This window comes from Nomascus leucogenys, chromosome 5, assembly GCF_006542625.1.
Source record: "Nomascus leucogenys isolate Asia chromosome 5, Asia_NLE_v1, whole genome shotgun sequence".
NCBI classification, from domain to species: domain Eukaryota; kingdom Metazoa; phylum Chordata; class Mammalia; order Primates; family Hylobatidae; genus Nomascus; species Nomascus leucogenys.
This window is the reverse complement of record NC_044385.1, coordinates 105241166-105260977: the sequence shown is the minus strand read 5'-3', so window position 1 is coordinate 105260977 and position 19812 is coordinate 105241166. Positions and strand designations below refer to the sequence as shown.

The window sequence follows — 19812 nt, the reverse complement described above, 5'->3', positions numbered from 1 at the left end:
GGCATTTTTAGATAGTATACAAAATCACACTAGTATTTCAAAGCTTTTGAAAAACAATTTGTAAAGACTTAGTTATTAAGAAGTTCAGAATTTTCAGTTTCTTTACAATAAAGAGGAAGATCAAATTAAGAATTTATAAAGAAAATATCACGATTCAAAATAGATACAAATTCATATGATCCTAAAGTAGATATCAAAGGTCTACCACATCCCTTGGATAAGGGGGCCTACTGTAATTTTAAAATCAAGTACCAAAAGAAGACTCCAAGGTTTCTGGCCTATTGAAGCCATTTATTGAAATCGGAGAGACTGTAGAAGGAGAAGGTTTCGTGCTACGGGGAAGAGGAAGTATGCAATTGTAACAGTAGAGTTATTACATACTACAAAGAAAAGCAAAAATCCTAATAACATAGCCACGATACCATCTCTACTACCATCTCTTCCTACTTATGAGCCTCCTGAAAAAATATGTGAATGAATCTAGAATAATTGGACATGAAAGCTGAATTAATGAAATGGAATAATGTGGAGTACGCTAGTAGGTTTTCCCAAGTACAAAAAAAATTACTAAAGCAAGGCTGGGCGCAGTGGCTCACACCTGTAATACCAGCATATTGGGAGGCCAAGGTGGGTGGATCACTTGAGGCCAGGAGTTTGAGACCAGTCTGGCCAACATGGTGAAGCCCTGTCTCTACTAAAAATACAAAAATTAGCTGAGTGTGGTGTCGCACACGTGTAATCCCAGCTACTTGGGTGGCTGAGGCAGGAGAATTGCTTGAACCCAGGAGGCGGAGGTTGCAATGAGCCAAAATTGCGCCAATGCACTCCAGCCTGGGTGACAGAGCGAGACTCCGACTCAAAAACAAACAAACCAACAAAAAAATTACTAAAGCAAAATGAGTTGATGTGTATATAAAATTCTAGCAAATGTTCTTCATCTCAACAAATTCATTGACAGTTAATAAATGCTAATAACGTGTTGAGATCTTGAATTACTTAACTCAATCTCCACAACAACCTAGGAGATCCTAGGAGACAGAGACTGTTACTATAACACCAATAAAAGGAAAACAACAAACAAACAGGAAGTACAGAAGCTAAAGTAACTTGCCAAATGTCACAACAGTAAGAAAGGGTAGAGTAAGGAATTAAAACCAAGCAGTGTGACTGAAGACCTTTTACTTCATTTATGGTAACCTTTGAAATGGCCATTCCTCACGAATTGGTAATAACTACATGAAGACAAACTAAGATGAGTCAAAGGCATCAATACAATAAAAAGTGATTCATCAAGAAGTACTTTGATCCTTAAATATATTTGGCAAAAAGTCTTATTAAAAATTTTTAAGATACTTTTAAAACTAGAATCTCTTTCAAAAGAAACTACTAGTTTTCCATATTATTTAATTTTCATATTTTAATTTATTCCTGTTACTCTAAGAAATTCAAGTTAAAAATAATCCCCCAAATAAATTTTGTCACAGAGCTAGTATACATACCAATTTGAATGTAATGTAGCAAAATGAACATGAATTTTGGAATTTAGAAAGAACAGCATGTTGGACTGGGCACAGTGGCTGGCACCTGTAATCCCAGCACTTTGGGAGGCTGAGGTAAGCGGATTGCTTGAGCTCAGGTGTTCAAGACCAACCTGGGCAATATGGTGAAACCCAATCTCTACCAAAAAATACAAAAAATGGTCAGGTCTGGCATGTGACTGTAGTCCCAGTTACTAAGGAGGCTGAGGTGGGAGAATCATTTGAGCCTAGGAGGATGAGGCTGCAGTGAGCCGTGATCATGCTACTGCACACCAGCCTGGATGACAGGGTAAGACATTGTCTTAAAAAGAAAAAAGAAAAGAAAGGAAGATCAGCATGTAAATTTTTGCTCTACCTTTTAGGACCTCTGATAAAATCTTCTCCATGTCTTAGTGTTCACCTATTAGCTCTGAATGCAGCCAAAATCCTCATAGGTTTGTAAAATAATATTTGGAAAGCATCTAATATAACAACCAACACACTGAAGGATTTAACAAATACTATTCTCCCACTTCTTCCCTTTTATTTAGTTTATTTCATCACCTCAAAGAGAAATTATGTGGTACTCTCTAACAATCCAATCAGTAGTCACCCATCTCTGAAATAAATAAGTAAATGCAAAGTAAAACAAGACGTCAATTTACTACACATTGCTTTTTCCATGTCTTGGTAAATGATCACACTAGCAAAACATTTTTGTGAGAGATAGTAAATGTATTATAACTTAACAAAACTGTCATAACCATGCCTAAAATCATTTATGAAGTTGCTAAGACCACTCTTTCCATAAACATCATAACATTAAGATTTACATAATTAAATCAATTCACATAAACTGAATTCTAAGACCAAATAATCGTAAGTGAATTTTATGATTATGAGCCTTATGAAGTTTATATTTCTTGCAATACTTTTCCAAGTAGGCATTAAATGACTACCCTCTTGACTAGTGACATGTTGCACCTGGTATTACAATCTATCTCCCATGTCTTCCTACTACATGGTACCCAGGAGAATTCCTCACTTAATTATCTTTAAGTGATAATATTTTAAAACCAAAAATGTTAGATCAGCAAGGTAAGCCAAATAAAAGTATAATACAGATATCTACTTGTTAATATCACCTAAACAATTAATTGTGAAGGTGTCAAAAAGGGAAAACCACTTTTCCACATCTCTTATTAAAGCTGCAAATGTAAATACAGCGAGCTTTACAAATGAAAAATCTTATATGCAAAACAGCACTCTTCCAGTTTCTCAAAAAAAACACTCTTTACTACATTGAATACATATAAATGTGCTCCCTAGAATGACCAACTTACTTTCAAAAACTGTCAAAATTTACTCAAATAACTAAAATGAAAGGAATAACTACAAACACTTTTATATATAAGCTCCAAAATAAAGCTTTGGAGCCTATAAAACATGCCCTAATTTATTTCAACTGCCCTAGCTAACACCTACGGTTTTGACAAAGCTATAATATGTGAATATTACCATACATTAACAGTAAAACCCACTAACTCAGTCAACGACCACTACCTACTGTAGCATATATAACTTTCAATTTACTTTAAATAAAATTCTGTAATTTTGATAGATTTTCCAGCAATAAAATTGCCTCTGTGAATTAACCAACTTTGACTGCCTTTTAAACAAATGCACTATGAGGGTTAAAATAAAATCATATTTATCAAATTAGACAATTCCACTAGAGAATAATTTCTCTTAATCATGTTCTCCAATGGTTCTATTTGACATTCATTAACAATTACCCAAACAGCAAAAAAGGGAGGAGAGGGGAGGCAGGAGAGGAGGGGACCTACTTGTATACAGTGATGCCTAAGCTCTGTGCCCTATTTATACACCACCTCAAAAGCTATCATTCCTGCTCTTCCTACGTATGAGCCTCCTGAAAAAATGTGGGCAATATAGCACATGAAAACTAAACTGTCTTTAATGTATCAACCAGGGTGGTGAAAAGTTATATAGTGAATGAACTGAAATTGTTTTTTGTCTAAAGAAAAAAAAATGACAACAGAGCTGTCTTAAAAGCATTTGTAGCTAGTCTTTATAGATATATACTGAGCATTTTTAATAACAAGAAAACTGTAAGCATTATGATTAACTCTAGCTAGAAGTACAGCCTTCCAGTGTATAAAGATTGTTTCTTTTACTTTTATTGGCATGTATCCTATATAATAACCTTTCATTCTATCTTAAGGTGATAAAACATTAATGTAATAACTGGATGCTTTGCTTTTGAGAAGCTAGAGACCTCACTGAATGTTCTCTAAAAGAACCAAGATAAGAATGTGTAGATGTGCTATCAAGTGTTGCTTGGCAAGCAGTGCACTACATTAGAGTCTGGTGGTTCAGCCAGCAATGTGACCTCTTCTCATTTCTTTTCTGTTTTAATTTGGATGTAGGTTAGACCTACAGGAAAAGAACTGTAATTTTTAAAAAGTCATTTTTAAAGTAGTAAAAAAAAGTGATCTAAAAAACCAATGAATATGTAAACTATCATATTATTACTATATTTAGCATCAGAATAAGAGTTGTTGCAATGAGATAAATTTTAGCTCAATAAAAAACTTGGCTGAGTGTGGTGGCTCACACCTTGTAATCCTGACGGGAGGATCACTGGAGCCCAGGAATTCAAGACCAGCCTGGGCAACACAAGGAGACCCTGTCTCTACAAATAATAAGCAGACCTAGCTACTTAGGAGGCTGAGGCAGGAGGATAACCTGAGCCCGGAAGGTGGAGGCTGCAGTGAGCAGTGATTGCCCCACTGCAGCCCAGCCTGGGTGACAAAGTGAGAGTCTGTCTCCAAAAAACAAAACAAAAACTTTTTTACTATTGGAGCTACGCATGGCACTAGATTTTTAGTGAGGCAACAAGTACTTTCATGCAGAGTTTGGATGATGATCTGGCAAGGCTGTGGTATAACTAGAGTGAGCATACACCCGTTTTTCCCAAGATACTTCCACTTCATACTTGTTGTTCCAGGGTCCCACCCAATTCATCATGTTCCAATTTTGTAAAATTAAATAGTCAATCTATATATCATGAACCTCTTGTCCTCAGTGGAATATTAGAGTAGATGACAAAGGCTCCTTCTAACTCTAAGACACTATGACCCCTGCCCACCGCCCCCCCCCCGAAAAAAAAAAAAAACCTTAGAGTATATCATTCTGTGTCACCTTTTTAACACCTGGTTTAGGGGGAAAAAAAACAGATTAGAATTACAATAAAATCAAATAGCAGAGTCAAGCTACTCATTGAAGTTACCCAAGAAGAAGGTGAGCTACCTCATCTGTGCTCCTAGGAATTAATAGCAGGTGATAAGAAATCTCTGCAGACAGCCTAAGTGTTCTAAAGCAACAGCTCAGAAGAAAGGTACCCATTAAATAGTGCTGCTCAGCATATTGTGCTAGATTTTCTACCAATAAAACTGACTTACGGCAGTCGTTCTCATATAAACACTCAATTTGGCAAATTAGAATTTTCTTAATTTTAGGGTTATTTTACAAATGTCTTTCCCACTAAACCTCTGCTGTCTCTAGACACTTTCGTGCTAGTGGGAGCTAGCATATGACAAAGCAAAAATATGAATCATTAGGAAACAAATCTATAAGCTGAAAATAAATATTAATGAAAAAACTGCAAGTTAGCAAATCATGCCTAATTTTCAGCTGCTTGTTTTGAAAACAAAGTGATGTGATTTGAAATTTTATAATATAACACAGGTATATCTTCTGCTAGTAAAAACATTTCTTGTTAGTATGACAGAACATATCTGTACAGTTGTGTGCCACATAATGACGTTTAGTTCAACGATGGGACACATGTAAGATAGTGGTCTCATAAGATTATATCATACTTTTACTGTACTTGTTCTATGTTTATATATACAAATACTCACCATTGTGTTACAACAGTATTCAGTACAGTAACACGCTGTACAAGTTTATAGCCTAGGAGCAATAGGCTATACCATACAGCCAAGGTATGTAGTAGGCTATACCATCTAGGTTTGTGAAATTAGTCTACGATGTTCACCCAATGACGAAATCACCTATTGCATTCTCAGAGCATATCCCCATTGTTCAGCCACACATGACTGTATTTTATTGTCTACACAAAGAGCACCATGAGCTCCAATCCAGATGCTCAACTACTATTGAAAATGATATAATCTGGAATTGTAACCAAGCAACTTTGAAGAATGCAAATCAGAAAGAGTATCTTTTTAAAAAAATGTTTAAGGGGGGGATAATTAAGCAGGCAAGAAGAGATGAAAGAATAGAAAACAAAACTTATATTGTCAGACTAGACTGTTTTTCTGAGCTCCAGGACTGTATATCCACTCATTAATCCTTTGCTTTAAATAACACTAAGCACAATCACATACAAAAAAGGAATCTGTGTTTATATATGTTCAACTATCTTCCTCCTAACCCTCACTGCTTAGCTAACTCTACATATTGTTCAGATTTCAGTTTAAAATCAAGTTCTGAGGAAAGCCTCTCTTGCCTCCCAAATGTAGATTAGAACTCTTTGATATAATCTTAACTTTAACCCTGTTCTTCAGAGCACTTATCACAATAGCAATTTTATTTATGTAATCACTCATTTACAATCTTTTTCCCAGCTAAAGTAACAGCTCTCCAAAAGTGGAGGTTATATCTGTCTTGTTGAACACTGTGAAAATATTAAATAAAAGTAAGTCCCCCAAAGTACTCTGCTTCAGCTTTGGTTAAAATTTAAAGAAAATATAATATAGGTCACCAGTCATAATGACATAAGATGGAAAGCCCTGAGAGAGAAGAATCTTGCTAACACAAGTATTCTGACATCTCTAACAGCTAGTACTACTTTTCTTAATAGTTGCCATTACTTTTAATGGCAAAACCGCAATTACTTTTGCACCAACCTAATACATTAAAGGAGAGAGGGCTAGAGAACATTAACTTCTCAAAACAAAGAAGCCAAACAGGTAGGATAAAGATCTTATATAAATTTCTATTTAAAAAAGAATCACAACTCTGGTCAAATTCCTTTTCATGTGTTAAAACTGCAACATAAATATACTAAATACCAAGATTCCCTCCTGGAATACAACATGCTCTGTACGGCACATTCATTAGTTGTGTTTACACTGCTTTAATTAAAAGAGATATGCTTCTTGAAATCTTACAAAATATCAACAAAAACATACTCTCTTCAAAATTCTATTTACCTTACTCAGATCTTAGCCAAGAAAAAAAGTATTTACAAATCTGTCCTACAATTATGACTTTTTATCAATAGGTCAATGTGATCTGAACATATTAATAGCTTGCTGATCTCCTAATCCTTAATGGAAAAAAAAAAAAAAGAAGAGAAAAAAACCAACATAAAGGAGAGAAAAACATGAGTGTGCTGGGTTGACACCTTCTCACACTTTCTTTCCTCTAAGGTTGTCTATCTTCCAGGACGCTGCTCCCTGCTGGGCTCCACTCACCCTCTCAAAGTCTTCTGAAAATCCAACAATCTAGCTCCCATCAATTTATCATGAAAAGCCCACAATGTATGTCATTAATATCTATATGTTTCATCATGGGATGATGTTCAGCTCACTTTTTGTAGTTTTATATCACAATATGTGTTAGATATATTTTAAGTTTACTTTTAAAAGATGACATTTTTTGAAGTCTGGCAACTAACTTGAGTTTGTGTCTCTCCATAGTACAATATCTTGATTTCATTACGGCATGGAACTTTTTGAATATTTGCTGGTGACTATGCTGTGTGTTAAACAGAGTAGACATGTGACTGTCTCCCTAAAATCCTTTCCATAACTCTTTCATTGTAAGTCCACAGTAATTTCTGTGGGAATTAACCCACCCGACTCCAAGGCTAACTCCAACTACATTAATCAGGATACTCCTCTGGCATGGCAACTGGTTCCCAGCCAGCATGGCTCTCCTCCTGGGCAGGATACCTGGGTCAAAGGTACGTGATAAGGTAACCTAAAATGATCCAATTATAGTAAAGACCATGGCACATTTTAATATTCATGTAAATTAACCAAGCTGACTAATTTCCAAGACAAATATGGCTTCCATCAAATTATGTTTTAATAAAATGACAATACAGAGTGATCTTAGTTTTTAAGATTTTCCTCTTACTTAAGTGGCTTGGAGACCATAATTTAGAAACCCAAACGGAGAAGCTACAACCACAGGACCTGCCCAAACTGGGCCTACTCTGTCAATAACAAAACGTCAAGTACCTTTTAGGTGTAACAGATTCAGAGACTGCAGGACATGTAGCCTGGGCAAGTGCAATAGAAAAAGCTTGACTTCTAACAATCCTCACAACCAAAGAATCCTCCCCTCAAAACCAAGAAGACTGGGATGTGACCAAAAGAAGGGGTTCATTGGCCCAGAAGATCTGAGGCTACAATCCGCATCAATATACGTTTCCACAAATGGTCAAATTTGCAGCTCTCCAATCAGACCCTGCCAGGCCAACATTCCTAAATCCTTTTCCTGGCCCTCTGATCCCTTAAGAGTTGCCTTAGAGCCTAAACTGGGGAGACAGATTTGAATCTGTTCCTATCTTCTCACTTACCCGTTTTGCAATAAAGCCTTTTTTTTTTTTTTTTCTCAAAAGCCAGTGCCACATACTATTGGTCTCTGTGCATGCATACGCAGCAACGGCAAGCCTGAATAATAAAATAATAATTTGATTGTTATATAATAAAATTATATATAAAATATACATATAAAATTTCTTTTATATAAAAGAAAAATATATAATATCTGTGCATGCACACGCAGCAACGGCAAGCCTGAATAATAAAAGACTGAAGTCTCGCGCATAAAAGCATAGAAAAATATCAAAATATTCAGCAATCAGAATCTGAACATTAAGAGGTTTTAAAAGCAAAACTATTTAGGGAGAACAGAAAACAAGAACTAGTAAATTCTAACTGCAACCATTTCCTTCCAGGAAACATTCACTTGCAAGTCTGTGCTGCTTTCTGAGCCCCTGGGGTCTTAGGGACACCTGGCAATCTCTAATTAGATTTGGGAATATGTCTGCATTCCCAATCAGATCATAAGCTTTTGATATTTAGGAAATATGCTTTGTTCATCTTGGTATCCCCTAAATCAGGTAGCAGAGTTTAGGGCACAGAATTGGCTTCATATTAAATATACTGTCCTCTAAGCCTCCTAGAGTTTTTCCCTCATGGAAATGGGAGCTTGTCAAATAATGGATGCAATATGCACTGAACACCTCAAGATTCAGTATCACACACCTCACAGATTTCTATGATTCCCACAGTGCTTTACATATACAAACCTGAAATATTTCATCATCCAACTGTTACGAGGCAGTCACCATAATTTAGTAAGTAAATATCTGACCCTAAAAGTTTACTAAATTAAGCAATGGTTTCTGAAAACTACAGGTCACTGAATATATATCCCAAACAAGAATGTAAATTCCAACCCCACATCACCTAAGTCTTTATAATAACTACTACTTTCGTGATGGCCATGCTTACCATAGCTAGACGAGACAGCTAAGGAAATCAAAATATTGTACCCCAAATTATACGTCTTTGACATAATTTGAGATTGCTATTCGGAGGGCCTGCAAACAGAAGTAGCCCTGAAAAGCTATCTTTTGTGGGAGATTTCCATTTATAGAGAAAATCTACATTGATGCAGCCAGGCTTTCTCTGAGGGCCTTCCCTTGTCCAATCCAGGAAAGTTTAACTGAGAGTCTGACACCTTTAAAGTCTAAAACAAACATTCACCATCTATTGTCTGAAGGCTGCAACCCATGAGGTTTCATCTACATAACAAGGCCACCTTTTTCTTTTTTTTTTTTTTTTTTTTCTTTTTGAGACAGAGTCTCGCTCTGTCACCCAGGCTTGAGTGAAGTGGCAAGATCTCAGCTCACTGCAACCTCTGCCTCCCAGGTTAAAGCAATTCTCCTGCCTCAGCCTCCCAAGTAGCTGAGATTACAGGTGTGTGCCACCACACCTGGGTAATTTTTGTATTTTTAGTAGAGACAGGGTTTCACTATGTTGGCCAGCTGGTCTCGAACTCCTGACCTCAGGTGATCCACCTGCCTCAGACCCCGAAAGTGCTGGGATTGCAAGCTTACAAGCGTGAGCCACCGCACCCAGGCAACAACACCATCTTTGATAGCCAAGTCCTCCTCTTCTCTCCATCCCATTACCTGTTTTGCCACTATAACCTATTTTGCCACAATCCAAGCCCCATTCTTTCTATAACCTCAAGATGGTATATAAGCTTCTGAATCCACTGTGGGGTTGGCAGTAATCACTCTGTGGTTCTCCCCTGTGTGCATCTTCATAAATTTTTACTCCATTTTTCCTATTAATCTGCCTTTAGTCAGCTGATTTTTCAGAGAACTTTTGGAAGGCAATGGGGAAGTAGTTTTCCCTTGGCTCCTACACAGCCAGTAGTAAAAACGGTCAAAAAAAAAAAAAAAAAAAAAAAAAAAAACAACACCATGGGCTCACCTTCTTCCATTACAGAATAAAAGAGTAGGCTAAGGTCAGTGGATTAGGGATTAACTGCCTAATACTTTTAATACACTAATGGAAAAAGCATCAGTGACTTACAACACAGCAATAATAGCTAATGTTCATATACAGGACTTCTGCCTGTCAAAAAAAAAAGTACACTCTTAAAAAACATATGAAAAAAAAACAAAAATAGGTCACAAAAGGGACAACTTTTTATGCAGGTTAGTATAAACCAAAAATAAAATTCTAAGCTCCCCCACAATCTGAATGGACTCCTGTGATAGTTAATACTGAGTGTCAACTTGATTGAAGGATGCAAAGTATTGATTCTGGGTGTGATGGTGTTGCCAAAGGAGATTAACATCTGAGTCAGTGGGCTGGGAGAGGCAGACCCACCCTTAATCTGAGTGGGCACCATCTAATCAACTGCCACCGCAGCTAGAATATAAAGCAGGCAGAAAAATGTGAAAAGACGAGACTGGCCTAGTCGACCTGCTTACATCTTTTTCCTGTGCTGGATGCTTCCTGCCCTCAAACATCGGACTCCAACTTCTTCAGTTTTGGGACTCACAACAGCTCTCCTTGCTACTCAGCTTGTAGATGCAAGGCCTACTGTGGGACTTTGTGATCGTGTGAGTTAATAAACTTCTCTCTATATATATACATATATAGATAGATAATATATATCCCATTAGTTCTGTTCCTCTAGAGAACGCTAATACAACTCCTCCCCTTGGCCAAGGGCCTTCCAAAGTTAACCTGTAAAACTAATTCAGGCCATGATAAGAAGAGGGAGTGGACGGGCCTCATTACCATTAAAATCAAAACAGACCTTAAGGCTGACAGAACAGACTCTGTAGGTCTGTTAAGAAGCGAGAAGGCAAGTTTAGAGAAAAAAGAATAAAAAGAAACAAACAAAGCCTCCAAGAAATTTGGGACTATGTGAAAAGACCAAATCTATGTCTGATTGGTGTACCTGAAAATGATGGGGAGAATGGAACCAAGTTGGAAAACACTCTGCAAGATATTATCCAGGAGAACTTCCCCAATCTAGCAAGGCAGGCCAACATTCAGATTCAGGAAATACAGAGAACGCCACAAAGATACTCCTCGAGAAGGGCAACTCCAAGACACATAATTGTCAGATTCACCAAGGTTGAAATGAAGGAAAAAATGTTAAGGGCAGCCAGAGAGAAAGGTCGGGTTACCCACAAAGGGAAGCCCATCAGACTAACAGCTGATCTCTTGGCAGAAACTCTACAAGCCAGAAGAGAGTGGGGGCTGATATTCAACATTCTTAAAGAAAAGAATTTTCAACCCAGAATTTCATATCCAGCCAAACTAAGCTTCATAAGTGAAGGAGAAATAAAATACTTTACAGACAAGCAAATGCTGAGTGATTTTGTCACCACCAGGCCTGCCCTGAAAGAGCTCCTGAAGGAAGCACTAAACATGGAAAGGAACAACCGGTACCAGACACTGCAAAAACATGCCAAATTGTAAAGAACACTGAGGCTAGGAAGAAACTGCATCAACTAACGAGCAAAATAACCAACTAACATTATAATGACAGGATCAAATTCACACATAACAATATTAACTTTAAATGTAAATGGGCTAAATGCTCCAATTAAAAGACACAGACTGGCAAATTGGATAAGGAGTCAAGACCCACCATCAGTGTGCTGTATTCAGGAAACCCATCTCACGTGCAGAGACACACATAGACTCAAAATAAAGGGATGGAGGAAGATCTATCAAGCAAATGGAAAACAAAAAAAGGCAGGGGTTGCAATCCTAGTCTCTGATAAAATAGACTTTAAACCAACAAAGATCAAAAGAGACAAAGAAGGCCATTACATAATGGTAAAGGGATCAATTCAACAAGAAGAACTAACTATCCTAAATATATATGCACCCAACACAGGAGCACCTAGATTCACAGAGCAAGTCCTGAGTGACCTACAAAGGGACTTAAACTCCCACACAACAATAATGGGAGATTTTAACACCCCACTGTCAACATTAGACAGATCAACAAGACAGAAAGTTAACAAGGATATCCAGGAATTGAACTCAGCTCTGCACAAAGTGGACCTAATAGACATCTACAGAACTCTCCACCCCAAATCAACAGAATATACATTTTTTTCAGCACCACACCACACGTATTCCAAAATTGACCACATAGTTGGAAGTAAAGCTCTCCTCAGCAAATGTAAAAGAACAGAAATTATAACAAACTGTCTCTCAGACCACAGTGCAATCAAACTAGAACTCAGGATTAAGAAACTCACTCAAAACTGCTCAACTACATGGAAAATGAACAACGTGCTCCTGAATGACTACTGGGTACATAATGAAATGAAGGCAGAAATAAAGATGTTCTTTGAAACCAACGAGAACAAAGACACAACATACCAGAATCTCTGGGACACATTCAAAGCAGTGTGTAGAGGGAAATTTATAGCACTGAATGCCCACAAGAGAAAGCAGGAAATATCCAAAATTGACACCCTAACATCACAATTAAAAGAACTAGAAAAGCAAGAGCAAACACATTTAAAAGCTAGCAGAAGGCTAGAAATAACTAAAATCAGAGCAGAACTGAAGGAAATAGAGACACAAAAAACCCTTCAAAAAATTAATGAATCCAGGAGCTGGTTTTTTGAAAAGATCAACAAAATTGATAGACCGCTAGCAAGACTAATAAAGAAGAAAAGAGAGAAGAATCAAATAGACGCAATAAAAAATGAAAAAGGGGTTATCACCACCGATCCCACAGAAATACAATCTACCATCAGAGAATACTACAAACACCTCTATGCAAATAAACTAGAAAATCTAGAAGAAATGGATAAATTCCTTGACAAATACACCCTCCCAAGACTAAACCAGGAAGAAGTTGAATCTCTGAATAGACCAGTAACAGGCTCTGAAATTGTGGCAATAATCAACAGCTTACCAACCAAAAAGAGTCCAGGACCTGATGGATTCACAGCTGAATTCTACCAGAGGTACAAGGAGGAACTGGTACCATTCCTTCTGAAACTATTCCAATTGATAGAAAAAGAGGGAATCCTCCCTAACACATTTTATGAGGCCAGCATCGTCCTGATACCAAAGCCTGGCAGAGACATAACCAAAAAAGAGAATTTCAGACCAATATCCTTGATGAACATTGATGCAAAAATCCTCAATAAAATACTGGCAAACCGAATCCAGCAGCACATCAAAAAGCTTATACACCATGATCAAGTGGGCTTCATCCCTGGGATGCAAGGCTGGTTCAACATACGCAAATCAATAAATGTAATCCAGCATATAAACAGAACCAAAGACAAAAACCACATGATTATCTCAATAGATGCAGAAAAGGCCTTTGACAAAATTCAACAACTCTTCATGCTAAAAACTCTCAATAAATTAGGTATTGATGGGACGTATCTCGAAATAATAAGAGCTATCTATGACAAACCCACAGCCTATATCATACTGAATGGGCAAAAACTGGAAGCATTCCCCTTGAAAACTGGCACAAGACAGGGATGCCCTCTCTCACCACTCCTATTCAACATAGTGCTGGAAGTTCTGGCCAGGGCAATCAGGGAGGAGAAGGAAATAAAGGGTATTCAATTAGGAAAAGAGGAAGTCAAATTGTCCCTGTTTGAAGATGACATGATTGTATATCTAGAAAACCCCATTGTCTCAGCCCAAAATCTCTTTAAGCTGATTAGCAACTTCAGCAAAGTCTCAGGATACAAAATCAATGTACAAAAATCACAAGCATTCTTGTACACCAATCACAGACAAACAGAGAGCCAAATCATGAGTGAACTCCCATTCACAATTGCTTCAAAGAGAATAAAATACCTAGGAATCCAACTTACAAGGGATGTGAAGGACCTCTTCAAGGAGAACTAAAAACCACTGCTCAATGAAATAAAAGAGGATACAAACAAATGGAAGAACATTCCATGCTCATGGGTTGGAAGAATCAATATCGTGAAAATGGCCATACTGCCCAAGGTAATTTATAGATTCAATGCCATCCCCATCAAGCTACCAATGACTTTCTTCACAGAATTGGAAAAAACTACTTTAAAGTTCATATGGAACCAAAAAAGAGCCCGCATCGCCAAGTCAATCCTAAGCCAAAAGAACAAAGCTGGAGGCATCACGCTACCTGACTTCAAACTATACTACAAGGCTACAGTAACCAAAACAGCATGGTACTGGTACCACCACAGAGACATAGATCAATGGAACAGAACAGAGCCCTCAGAAATAATGCCGCATATCTACAACTATCTGATCTTTGACAAACCTGACAAAAACAAAAAATGGGGAAAGGATTCCCTATTAATAAATGGTGCTGGGAAAACTGGCTAGCCATATGTAGAAAGCTGAAACTGGATCCCTTCCTTACACCTTATTCAAAAATTAATTCAAGATGGATTAAAGACTTACATGTTAGGCCTAAAACCATAAAAACCCTAGAAGAAAGCCTAGGCAATACCATTCAGGACATAGGTGTGGGCAAGGACTTCATGTCTAAAACACCAAAAGCAATGGCAACAAAAGCCAAAATTGACAAATGGGATCTAATTAAACTAAAGAGCTTCTGCACAGCAAAAGAAACTACCATCACAGTCAACAGGCAACCTACAAAATGGGAGAAAATTTTTGCAACCTACTCATCTGACAAAGGGCTCATATCCAGAATCTACAATGAACTCAAACAAATTTACAAGAAAAAAACAAACAACCCCATCAAAAAGTGGGCGAAGGACATGAACAGACACTTCTCAAAAGAAGACATTTATGCAGCCAAAAAACACATGAAAAAATGCCCATCATCACTGGCCATCACAGAAATGCAAATCAAAACCACAATGAGATACCATCTCACACCAGTTAGAATGGCCATCATTAAAAAGTCAGGAAACAACAGGTGCTGGAGAGGATGTGGAGAAATAGGAACACTTTTACACTGTTGGTGGGACTGTAAACTAGTTCAACCATTGTGGAAGTCAGTGTTGTGATTCCTCAGGGATCTAGAACTAGAAATACCATTTGACCCAGCCATCCCATCACTGGGTATATACCCAAAGGACTATAAATCATGCTGCTATAAAGACACATGCACACGTATGTTTGTTGCAGCACTATTCACAATAGCAAAGACTTGGAACCACCCCAAATGTCCAACAACGATAGACTGGATTAAGAAAATGTGGCACATATACACCATGGAATACTATGCAGCCATAAAAAATGATGAGTTCATGTCCTTTGTAGGGACATGGATGAAACTGGAAAACATCATTCTCAGTAAACTATCACAAGGACAAAAAACCAAACACCGCATGTTCTCACTCATAGGTGGGAATTGAACAATGAGAACTCATGGACATAGGAAGGGGAACATCACACTCCGGGGACTGTTGTGGGTTGGGGGGACGGGGGAGGGACAGCATTAGGAGATATACCTAATGCTAAATGACGAGTTAATGGGTGCAGCAAACCAACATGGCACATGGATACATATGTAACAAACCTGCACATTGTGCACATGTACCCTAAAACCTAAAGTATAATAATAAAAAAAAATAAAAGAAGCATTTATAAGCTAATCTCTCTGAAGCCTGTTACTTGGTGGCTTCATCTGAATGATCAAACCTTGGTCTCCACAACCTCTTATCATAACTTCTTTCTACTGATTCCAAGTCTTTAGATAATAACTCAACCAATTGCCAGGTAGAAAATCTATTAAGCCACCTATGACCTGAAGTCCCCACTCTCCACTGCCCCCTACCCATTGCCCCGCCTTTCCAGACCAAATAAATGTACATCTTACACATACTGATTGATATCTTATGTCTCTCTAAAATGTATACAACCAAGTTGTAGGCCAACCACCCTGAGCACATGTTGTCAGGACCTCCTGTGGCTGTGTCACCGGCATGTCTTTAAGCTTGGCAAAATAAATTCCTAAATTAATTGAGATTGTTTCAGATACTTTTTGGGTTACTTTTGGGTTACACAGTTCTAATGTTTAAATGTTAAAAAAAATTGCTAACTCTAGAATAATTTTATTACACAAAACACATAAAACAACAGCACACAGAAGAAATGTAAATCAATACAAATAAAATATTTCTAGTAATGAAGGAAGTAAAACTGCATGTTGGAAAGAAGAGAGTTGGAGTTGAATTATTGCTAGTAAGAGTATAAGTTAATTCAATCACCTTGAAGAGCAGTCTGGTAATTCCTACTGTCAGAGATGTTTGAACCAGAGCAACTCCATCTTGAATAGAAACTGGGTAAAATGAGGCCGAGGCCTACTGGGCTGCATTCCCAGAAGGTTAAGGCATTCTTAGTCACAGGATGAGATAAAAGGTTGGCACAAGTTACAGGTCATAAAGACCTTGTTAATAAAACAGTCTGCAGTAAAGAAGCCGGCTAAACCCCACCAAAACCAAGATGGCAAAGAGACAGACCTCTGGTCGTCCTCACTACTACACTCCCACCAGCAAGCATCCTGACAGTTTACAAACACCATGGCAACGTCAGGAAGTTACCCTACGTGGTCCAAAAAGGGGAGGCATGAATGATCCACCCATTGTTTAGCATATAATCAAGAAATAACAATAAATATGAGCAACCAGCAGCCCTCAGGGCTGCTCTATCTATGGAGTACTCATTCTTTTGTTTCTTTACTTCTCTAATAAACTTGCTTTGACTTTACTCTATGGACTCACCCTGAATTCTTTCTTGCAGGAGATCTAAGAACGCTCTCTGATCCAGACCCCTTTCCAGTAACACTAGTAAAGGTAAAAGTGTGCAGGACCCAACAGTTCTACTTCTAAATGTTAACACTAGGAAATTCTCACATGGAAATAAAGAGGCACGTACAAGAATGTGCAAGGCAGCAATATTTGTAATAGTAAGAAACTTAAAACAACTTTCTAGCCAGTAGGCAATAAATAACTATTATCCCATGATTTATAAGACTAATTAGATCTGTATTAACCATCACAGATAAATCTTCACAACATGCTAAATGAATAAAGCAAGTTCAAAGAGTATAAAACAGAATACTAAAACAAATACATTTTCACATCATCTAAAACTAAAATACATATTATAATAAGGCATACATGTAAGTATTAAAAGAAAAGCAGAAAAACATTCACAAAAATGATAAATATCAACTTCAGGATAATGTTAAAGGGATTAAGAGATAAGGAAAAGCATAGAATGTAAAACTTTATTTCATTTCTTTAAAAAAAAAAAGTTCAAGATCTCAAACAAATACAGCAAGATGTTAATATCTATTATGTCCATGGTGGATATAGAACTTTTACTTTATGTTTGAAATCTTTCATAGTTTTAATATTTAAATTTTAAAAAAAGTTGACCCTGACAAGTTGTCTTCCACGAACAGACATTTTTAAACATGAAAGAAGACAGAATACACAGCACTTATGTGTCCTTGAAAAAGCAACTACCCCATGATGAAAACAAGACAACTAAAAACTCAATCAGAACAAAAAACACAGAAATAGAAAATCCATGGAAAAGATATAATGGTAAGCACTGAATCCATTTAAATATAGAACTAAGGCTAAACATAGAGCTAAAGACTAACTTCTGGTAAACAGAAAGCAAATATTATATGCCCTAAAAAAGCAAAAATACAACATAAACTTCAGAATTGAAGAAACAGATGACAACATATGAACAGCACTCAACTTCATCTTTCACAGCAGGGATTTCATATCTCATATCTAAATTTTAAACATGCAGTTTTTAAAAATACTCCGATTTCTTATTGTTTTTTATAAACTATTTTCCTAATTTTAGTGAACTCTTACAGAATCTAAGATTTTTGTGGCAAAGAAACCTTTACCTAGAGTTCAGCATTTACCTAGAGCTTAAGGTATTTTTCCCTTGTTATTAAATTCAAACAAAATCATAATTTAAATTTTTTGTTTTTTAAAATAGCATAATCCCATAATTATGAAATTATTCCTGTCTGTCTATAAATAAGCATGAATAAGATGATGTTCACCAAATGTTAACATAGGTTATTACTGGTTGGTAAGATCTGGGTGCCTAGACTGCTTGTCTCTTTATACTTACATGTACTGCCTATATTTTTAAAAAATAAAGTATATATCGCTTATTTTTCAAACACAAAACACTCACACATGTCGGCCTAACACTTCCCATTTTAAAACTACACCCTAGGGAACTAACCAGAAACTTAAACAAGATTTCTTTCTAATGTTGTTCATTATGATGTTACAATAATAGGAAACTGGAAAGAACAACTACTTGTCCAAAATAGAAGAGTTAAACAAACACACTGTATCAAGATAATAAAATATTATACAGCCATTTAAAATGGTGTTTTGAACGAATATTTAATAGTGTAAGGAAATGTTCATGAAAAGATGTTAAAGAAGTAACAGAGTTGTGTCTGTGTGTGTCTGTGAGAATCATATATTATTCCAATTTTAAATAAGACAAAAATGTTAACAGTTTTTAAATGACTGTTAATAGACAAAACAGGTAACATCGTTGCTTACAAGTTGTATTTTCTTTTTTATTTTTCACTTTTCTGTATTTTTTCCAAGTTCCCTAGAATAGAGATAAAGAAAGGAACATATCTTTCTGTTTTTAATGTAGGACAGAAGGTAACATGTTAAAGAGATTTCCATCTGTGCTTAAAGGAATAAGTTTCTACAAGTTAGAAAACTCATATTTGTTAAATTTCTCCATGATGATAAACAAGATCATCACAGATTCTACAACCATTCAAAAACCTCTGATAATTATTTTCGTCTTCACAAGAAAGTCAAGTACATAAACACACATATGATGTTGGTTGCCATCAATAACTTAACACTAATAATACATAGAGTAAATACCAGCATGTATCCACTTTAAGGTGATGATTTTCTAATGAAACCCAGTTTAGAGGTTACAATGATTCATAAGGGCTTTTTTTTTTTCTCTTTCCCACTGTTACAAGATTTTTCCTCATAGTGCCCTTTTGCTGTAACTAGTTATTAGCCACACTGTATATTCATTTATATAATCTAAAATGGTATTCTATTTTCACAGCAATACTACCTATTCTTTAGGAGCTTTTTGGTTTTTGGGGTTTTTTTTTTTTTAAGGCAAGGTCTTTCTCTGTTGCCCAGGCTGGAGTGCAGTTGCACAGTCATAGCTCACTGCAGCCTCTAACTTCTGGGCTCAAGCAATCCTCCCGCCTCAGCCTCCCAAGTATCTGGGACAAGCACGCACCATCATATCTTGTCAATTTATTACGTTTTTTTGTAGAGTTGAAGTCTTGCTATGTTACCCAGGCTGGCCTTGAACTCCTGGGCTCAAACAATACCCGTGTTGGCCTCCCAAGGCGCTAGGATTACAGCCATGAGCTGCTGCACTGGCAACTACTTATTCTTTAGAACTCCCGCAGTAAGGATAACACATCCACATTGTGAGCAACATGCCACCAAAGTTCCAACTGCTTTATTCAACAATCCGGCTAATAAAGGACTCTAGCAACCTTTCCACAAGCAACTCTGTGAGAAAATGTTCATTAGGCACCCAGCACAGTAGCAGTAAGCTATTGTGGCAGTAACTGTTGTGTTGGTCAGTTTTCTCCCACTGATGCCCCATGTGTAAGTGTAAACAGTGCTTCT

At 36.9% G+C, this 19812-nt stretch overlaps 1 protein-coding gene across 1 annotated transcript in view; it reads right to left on the bottom strand.

Annotated features, from left to right (window-relative positions):
• The window catches only part of NDFIP2 (Nedd4 family interacting protein 2), an 80348-nt gene that overhangs the window by 36597 nt on the left and 23939 nt on the right, over positions 1–19812 (bottom strand). The gene's annotated exons all lie outside the window — the stretch shown is intronic.